This window comes from Lactuca virosa, chromosome 1, assembly GCF_052849685.1.
Source record: "Lactuca virosa cultivar CGN04683 chromosome 1, Lactuca_virosa_CGN04683_v6, whole genome shotgun sequence".
NCBI classification, from domain to species: Eukaryota; Viridiplantae; Streptophyta; class Magnoliopsida; order Asterales; family Asteraceae; genus Lactuca; species Lactuca virosa.
The window spans coordinates 77,716,517-77,725,593 of record NC_136426.1 but is presented as its reverse complement, the minus strand read 5'-3'; the positions used below and the strand labels follow the sequence as shown (position 1 = coordinate 77,725,593).

At 42.4% G+C, this 9,077-nt stretch overlaps 1 pseudogene; it reads left to right on the top strand.

Moving 5' to 3' along the window:
• The first annotated feature begins 8,368 nt into the window (after positions 1–8,368).
• Positions 8,369–8,854, top strand: LOC145105272 (zinc finger A20 and AN1 domain-containing stress-associated protein 5-like; annotated as a pseudogene).
• Positions 8,855–9,077: the final 223 nt, after the last annotated feature.

Here is a 9,077-nt window from a genome sequence, read left to right as displayed (position 1 = left end):
TCCCACTTCCACTCAGGTATCTCTGGCTGATGAAGTAAACCTGAGGGCTTTTGATATTTCACCTTTACCTTGGCGCAAGTCAAGCACTTGCCCACGAAGGTTGCAATTTCCGCTTTCATGTTTGGCCACCAATAGAGTTGTTTGAGATCAAAGTACATCTTATCTGACCCTGGGTGAACGGAGTATCTAGACTTGTGAGCTTCGTTCATGACAACATCTCTGTAACCACCGTACTTCGGGGTCCAGATACGGTCCATGAAATAATAGACTCCGTCTCCCTTGACCTCTATGTTATTTTCCATTCCCCGCAAGGCTTCATCTGCCATGTTCTCGGGTTTTAAGCCTTCCAGCTGAGTCTCTCTGATATGCGCGGACAGATGGGAATGGATGGTCATTGTTAGTGCCTTTACCTTACGCCCTGAATACTCCTTTCGGCTGAGGGCATCTGCTACCACATTGGCCTTGCCGGGATGGTAACGAATTTCGTACTCGTAGTCACTGAGTAGCTCTACCCATCGTCGCTGTCTCATGTTTAACTCCTTCTGATCAAAGATATGCTGCAAGCTCTTATGGTCGGTGAAGATAGTGCACTTGGTTCCATAGAGATAATGTCTCCAGATCTTTAACGCAAAGACCACTACTCCCAATTCTACTTCGTGGGTTGTGTAATTGACTTCGTGTGTTTTTAACTGCCTCGAGGCATAGGCAATGACCTTTCCTCGCTGCATGAGTACACAGCCTAGGCCCTGATTGGATGCATCACAATAGACCACGAAGTCTTCCGTCCCTTCGGGCAGGGACAAGATAGGTGTGCTGCATAGGGCATGCTTCAATGTTTGAAACACAGTGTCTTGCTTGACTCCCCAATTGAAGGTTACACCTTTTTGTGTCAGGGTAGTTATAGGCTTAGCGATTCTGGAGAAATTCTGGATAAACCTGCGATAATAGCCCGCGAGACCCAAGAATTGCCGGATTTCTGTGGGCGTCTTTGGTGCAGACCAATTCTCTATCGCTTTGATTTTGGAAGGGTCCACGTGTATACCTTCCTTTCTAACCACGTGAACAAGGAAATTCACCTTCCTTATCCAGAACTCGCACTTCGAGAATTTCACATATAACTTCTCTGCCCTTAATGTTTCCAGCACCTGCTTCAAGTGCTGCTTATGGTCGTTCTCACTCCGAGAATAGACAAGTATATCGTCGATGAACACGATCACGAACTTGTCCAGGAAAGGGTGGCACACACGATTCATCAGGTCCATGAATACCGCCGGTACGTTGGTCAGACCAAAGGGCATTACTACAAACTCGTAGTGTCCATAGCGAGTTCGGAATGCTGTCTTGGGCACATCATTCTCGTGAACTCGCAGCTGATGGTACCCTAATCTTAGATCTATCTTTGAGAAATAACTGGCTCCCTGAAGTTGGTCGAAGAGATCATCGATTCTGGGTAAGGGATATCGGTTCTTGATGGTCAGCTTGTTCAATTCTCAGTAGTCAATGCACATCCGAAAGGATCCATCTTTCTTTTTCACGAATAAGATCGGAGCTCCCCAAGGTGAGGAACTCAGCCTTATGAACCCTTTGCTGATCAGCTCATTGAGCTGGCTGGATAACTCTTGCATCTCCGCTGGTGCTAAACGGTAAGGAGACTTAGCTACAGGCGTAGCTCCAGGGATTAAGCCGATACGAAACTCGACTTGACGCTCGGGAGGAATTCCTGGGAGATCTTCAGGGAAGACATCAGGAAAGTTGCAGACTTCGGGGATGCTCTCGAGGTCTTTACCCTTTTGTGTCTCATCAACAACATGAGCTAGAAACGCATGGCATTCCTTCCGCAGGTACTTCTGAGCTTTGATGCACGAGATGATACGAAGGTTCGAACTGAGTTTATCACCATAAATCATGAGAGTTTTGCCAGAGGGAAGGTTGAGGCGAATGGATTTCTCGAAACAGAGGATATCAGCACGATTGGGGCTCAACCAATCCATACCGATAATGACATCGAAACTCTTAATAGATACAGGCATAAGATCGATAAGAAAGGAATGGCTGCCTAAGGTAAGAGTACAGCCTATGAATATGTCGTTCACACTTTCTTTCTCTCCGTTAGCCATTTCGACGGTGAATGTTTCGGTTAAAGGTTGGGATTTACATTTGATTAGATGCTTGAATGCATGACTAACAAAACTCCTCTCCACACCAGAATCGAAAAGAATGCATGCATGAGAGTTGTCAAGGAGGAACGTACCCGTAACAACGGTAGGATCAGCGACCGCTTCCTCCTGGCCCATCGCTAAAACTCTTCCTACATTGCCACCAGTTGTTGCCTTGGGGCAGTTTCTCCTGAAGTGCCCAACCTCTCCACATCCATAACAAGCATGACCAGCACCTGCTCCCGCAGCCTGGTTGGTTGGTTGGGTTGGCACCTTGCAGTATCGAGCTGTGTGTCCCTTCTTTCCACAGCTGTTGCAACTCAACTCACGGCAGGGTCCGTGATGATGGAGGTTACACTTGTTGCACAAAGGTAGTTTTCCAGCATAACCACCGGTAGGAGCTTGGGTGGTTGGAACAGTAGCTGAAGCAGCAGCAGGAGCAGTAACAGCATGAACTGCCACCGTTTGTTGTTTCTTGGAGGGGTCCTGCAAAGACTGACCCTTTCGCTTGTTCCATGATTTCTTCTTCTTCCCACCACTTTCCTTTTGTGGCTCGGAGACAGCTTCCACCACATCCAGATCGATTCCATGATCGATCAGAGTCTGAGCCAGATCCTTGGCGCTCTCAAATGTGGTCGGCCTCGCCGCCAAGACATTTCCTTTGGTTGGCTGCGTCAGTCCCCAGATGTACCTCTCGATTTTCTTGCTTTCTGGGGTGACCATTCCCGGACATAGGAGTGCCAAATCACAGAACCTAGCAGTGTAGGCGGCGATGTCAGAACCCTTCATCTTCAAGTTCCAGAGTTCGTGCTCTAACTTTTGCACTTCGCCCCTCGGGCAGTATTCTGCAAGCATGAGTTCCTTCAGTCTTTCCCAACCCATGGCATTAGCCACCGGTAGGGTTAGGGTTTTGACTCGACCATTCCACCAGGTCAAGGCTCTGTCGGTGAAGGTGCAGGCGGCGAACTTCACCTTGTTTGCTTTGGAACAGGCGCAAATTTCGAAGATGGGTTCGATCTTCTCGAACCATCGAGTCAGAGCGATGACACCTCCATTCCCATCAAAGGACTTGGGTTTTGCAGTCATGAAGTCCTTATAGGAACACTCCTTTTGATGACCCTGGCTTCCGTCTTGCCTTTGTGGGTCGGTTCCACCTCCAGCCCCACCAGAGTTTACTTGTGCCATTGCTACGGTTACAGCGGCGGTAACTGCTGCCTGGAACATGACGGGGTCGAACTGGGGTGGTGGTGGTAGTGGCGGAGTGTCGTTCCTTCTGTTGGGTCTTGGCCGAGGAGGCATCTTTTTCTAAAAACAATCAGGAAGAAGAGGATGGTAAGTCCTCAAGACATATGAAACAAGATATATCCCATCCTGATAATAAAAGTATTCTACCAAGCGATAAGCACAGGAAGGTAACTAATGCAAGTAAGTTATCGCTTAAGAAAGAAGAGGTAGCAACACTTGGAATAAATCTATACACTGAGTTTGCATCTAGCTAGAATACTCTTATAGTATTTTATGTTGAATGTTCTTGGTAAGTTTTAGGCCTGTTGTAACACCACAGTCACTCCCAAGCACATGTTGGTCATGTATCGAATGAATATAGTTGATCAGGCTATATTGACCCTAGACATGGTTACATAACTGCCCAGGTTTAACCGCAGTGCCCCAACACCCAAATAATTTTTTTTTTGTTCTACTATTGACACAAATTCTATTATGTATGCATGCTCGTATACTTTTTATAAAAATACTTACATTTTGAAAGTATACTTTTAGTGTAGAGCACTTAGGCCCCTTAGTGTTTATAGTTGTATACCATGTAAGGTTCGGTATACTAGCTCGCTATAAACAAGGGCTCTGATACCAATATGTCACACCTCGAAACCGTGATGGCAGAAACGTTCTGGGGTGGAGGACGTCATGTGTAGCATCACAACCAATGAATAATAGCAATCATAGCAACACAACCATTACAGTGAATACATAAATGAAAATGGTTACATCAGTTTGCAACTTTGTCTGAAATTTGTTTGAATTACATCAAATAGTTTGTAAAGCATAAAACTCTTATTGCTCCAGCTTCTCAAAAATCCAGCAAGTACCTGTCTACTGATTTCCTGAGAATACAAGCAGTTTTGAAAATATCAGCATAAAGCTGGTGAGTTCATAAGCGGTATTTTGGTAATGAAAACTTGATCAGCTCGTAAAGGTATGCGTATAGTTTCAAGAAAATCCGATATTTTCTTTAGTGAAAACGTGGTGTTTACAATTCTGTATAAAACCATGAGTGTTCATTACTGAAAGCTATAGTGATATGCGAATATAATACTTCATGTGACTAGCTATTGCTAATCATGATGTATAATTTTAGCATACGTGAGACCATTGTATGACCGATTTCGTTAGAAAACCCTGGAAATTCTCCAGTTATGGTGTGTATTAGTTCTATTTAGCAAAATAGAACCGTTGAAGAATGACAGTTTGCAAACTAAGAGTGATTTATACATATTGTGAGTCGTATAACCATGCTTGATATGACTAGAGACCTTTCCAACGTTCTTCAGGCGTCGAGTTAAATGACATTTGTCACCCTAGGCATGCCTGCCCAACTGTAGCTAGCAGTACGGGTGTGGGATTGTCAGTCCCGAATAGATCTATTCATAAATCTCACGCTCTCCCTCCAGGAGACTCTGGTTATACTATGATAGGATTTATCCCTGTACACCCAAGGGTACAGTATTGAAGTAGCGTCTCACAGTATCGTACAATCTAGTTTACTTCTAGTGTAGTAGCGTTCTACCATAGTGAAAACCCATATGTATACCGTGTGTAGTGAAAATTTCAGATATGAATACCATGATAAAGTAGTGATGTAAACTGTAAACTATTTCTATCTTAGAGCATATGTTTAGTAGTGAAGTTTCTATACTTGTTATGTTTAGAAAATCCCAAACTATACCGATTATAGTTTGTATGTATAACGTAGTGAATAGCGTGTCCGGAAAACTATGCAATTTTGATGAAAACGTCCCTTATGCTCAACACAGTACAAAAGGGTTAAAGTATGAGAATTGCATGGGTTTTGAAAACATTTATGTTTAGCTTGTATTCCCCCCTGAAAACATTAAAAACATGGAAAATGTAGGGGTATGAACTCACCTTGAGTTAGTGGTTTGCACGAAGGACTGGTATGGGATGCTTAGTGTCTAGCGAAACCTTTAACTCAAATTGACCCTAATAACATGTAATCACACACATAGGAGTCAAATGAGGGTATTTCACCACTAAATACCATAGAAAATCACTCTAGGGACTTGGAACTACTTGCACCAAGTGATAGAACTTTGTAGGATTGAGTATTGGGAGTGTATGGCCACCTTAAGTGTGTGTGCGGCCATGGGTGTGCGGCCCAATGGGTGTGCGGCCGTACACTCATGAAAGGAGGTGCCTTTGAAGTGTTCTCAAGGTCTATACTTACCTCTACGAAGTGTTCTAGGTCTATACTCAATTGTAGTGCAAGATAGGGACCCTAGAAGTGCGTTTATGGTCCTGGAATGAGTGTGTGGTCGCACATTTGGGTGTTCTGCCACACACTTGGAGTGTGCTGCCGTTCAAGTGTGTGTGCGGTCGTACACCCCACACAATAATGTCCAAAATGCCAATTTTCAAGGTACAACAAGGCTGGGGGCATGTCTATCTCGGATATGGAAGTCAAACTCTCACTTTGGAGGGTGTTTTAAGAGTGTGCGGCCACCTTAAAGGGGGTGTGCGGCCGCACTCACTTCCAACACGAAGAACATGTCCATTTTTGCACACTTAAGGCTTAGATAGAGAGGTCTTTCATGGATTGTAAGCTAGAGGAAGAAGTACTCACGTTCTTGAAGCTTTGGAAGGTTCAAAGTTGGAGAAACTTGAGAGATTAGAGTTGTGTGCTGCCAAGGAGTGAAAAGAATGAAGAGGAAAGGAGTCTACCCTTTATATAGGGGTAAGGGTGTTGCCCAAAAGTGGGTGTGCTGCCAAAAGAGTGGGTGTGCGGCCGCACACCCAGGTGTACGGCCGTACACTCCTCCAAGAGGTGTGTATGGCCCGATTTCCTCACTATATGGCATGACGACTCATTCCTATTCTCAACCTTGGTCAAGCTCAAGCTTAGAACACTTAAATGAGCCCTTAAATAGTACCAGAATTCGACAAAACAAGTCAAATATTGATTGAATTGACTAAGTGTACAAGATTGAAGTTACCGGGTTGTCACACCCACTTCATGAATCACCTCCATAGCCATCGAGCCCAAAATCCTCATTGCCCTTCAAGTCCAATCGCTTCCCAAGAATCCGGCTTCGCTAGTCTGCAAAAATCTACAATAATGCTCGGGAAACTAGAAAGTACCCGGAATGGTCATAAACTAACAAAAAGGATAATATGCATGAAAATTAACTAAAATGTGAATGAAATATGCTAAAATAAACAATAAAAAGAAGTAAAGAAAATGAAACTATCAAAATCTCTTCAAAAGTAAACTTCAATCGAAATCAGATCTCCTTATATTTTCTAGCACGTCTTTGGTGTCCAAAAGTAGAAAAATAACTTGAAGCATCAGGTAGGTTTGAAGGAATAAACGATATATTTATAGTTTCCATAATCTGCTTCCCACGCCGTGACTAATAGCCTCCATGACATGGCGATCTTTTTCCACGCGTATTCCCTAAATCGGTCACATGATCGCGAATATTCCTTTCACCATGACATGGCTAAGGCTCTCCACGCCGTGGGTTTCATAATTCTTGAGTTCTTTGACTTTGGTAGACTTGATCCGCTGTTTTTTTTTTCGCTTCTAGCTCTACATTTTGCTTCCTTGTAATCCCAAGCATGTCTTCGCTGCTACAAAACATCTTTTAAACATATTAAGTACCTTTTGATCTAAAATAAGAATAATTGTTGCTAAAAATATTAAGATAAAGCAGAAAATAAATGAATAAATATGAACATATCATCCCACCTCTCGAATTTTGGCAAAAGAGGAAGACTAGAGTACTTGAAGAGATAGATCCAGTGGATAAGGTTTTGTAGAGGGGAACATAATTAGCATCAAAGGTATTTATACTTTTTACTATTTATTGAAGCTGCTAGTTCTCTCTTCAAGTATCAACTCTGATCAATTTGGTTTCAATACCATATTACATTTCAATCAATCGGTAGACTTCACATTGGAATTGGTTTTCAAGATTGAAGTTGTTGTATATATAGTTTAAATTTAATTCCACTAAAGTTGCATAATTTTATATTTTAGTAAATGTTGTAATACCCCAAATATTTGAAAGCTTTGAAAACACTCACGAGCCATATTCTTTTAATTACACTCATGATCAATTCATATTCCTCACTCATGCACATGTCTTATTGAGGTTGCGAAGTTAAGTTTTATGGTTCCAATTTAGTCACTCCTAATTCCATTTCAAAGTAATCTCAATAATACATTAAAACATAAATTTTGCCCTTTATGTATGAGAGTAATGAAATATAAGGGATTAATTTGGATCCACCGTACTGGTTTTTGTTGTCTAGTTAAGATTAGATTATAACCAGTAGCTAGAATGCTTTGTTATACATGCGCAAGTAGATAGAATGCTTTGTTATACATGTGCTTTGTATGTTTCTTTAATATGGGATGCTTATCTAATCTACCTATCTTAATAGGGAAAATGACACAAATGCCCTATGAAGTTTCTAGGGTTGGTCGATTCAGTCCCTAAAGTTATTTTGTTGCTTTAGAGGGGAACAAAGTCATGAGCAATCTATCTTTTTAGTCACCCTCACCTATTTTAGCAGGTTTCAGTGCCACATCAGCAAGATTTTCCCCATCAGTCATGCCATGCCAATGATTACCTCCATCAACACCGATATTTATCCACCATTCTTCACGGCCCACCTCCCCACAATTCAATCCATCCCCTCCCCCATACCCCATCTCCATTTCTGATATCCATATGTGATTTTTGATTTTTGATCGCTTATTTTTTTGGGATTTTATTTTTATTTTTTTATTTTTTTAATTTTAGATGTGATTGTGTCTACCTTGTTTTATATTATAGGTTTTGATAATCCTGTTTGATTGAGTGATTGGTTTGAATCTGAATCTAAATCGATTGCTCTCGATTTTTTCCTTTTAATTGTTTCGGTATTTAGTTGATCGAATAAGTTTGGGGAATATGGCCGAGGAACAGAATTGGCTAGAAGCAAGCAATCACATGCTGTGTGCTAATAACTGTGGATTCTTTAGGAGTCCCAAAACGCTTGATCTATGCTCAAAGTTCTACAAAGATCACCGCCATCTGGAAGAGCCTCACACATCCACTGCTCGAATCGGAAACATATGTAGAAGAATCTTCCTCATCCTCATCTTCCTCTGTAGCATCTGTTTTCGTCTTACCAGATCATCTGATATCCAATCCGGTAGACGCCGATCTTGTTTATTCGTCGTCTACCACCGTGAAACCTCGGTACCGGAACTGGTGTGGATCATGCAAGAAGCGTGTTGGGATCACGGGATTTACATGTAAATGTCGATGACATTTTATGGGACCCACATGTACTCGGAGTAGCACAACTGTTGGTATGATTTCAAGACGGTGGGGAAGGAGGCAATAGCAAAGGCGAATCCGGTGGTGAAGGCGATGAAGCTAGAGAAGATTTGAGACTATAAGAGCCATTGGTTGATGATGTTGACCAGAGGGTCGATGGGTGGTGATAATTGGGTGGAGCTAAGTGTTGATTCATGATTGGATCGGGTCAAGTTGATGGTTCGGGGCCACTTTTTTTTATCACATAATGGTTTACAGGTGGTTCAAACCCATAAAGCAACGAAATGGGGTAATGGGTTGGGGGTGGGGTATTGTTAATCGATGACATTGCATGGCT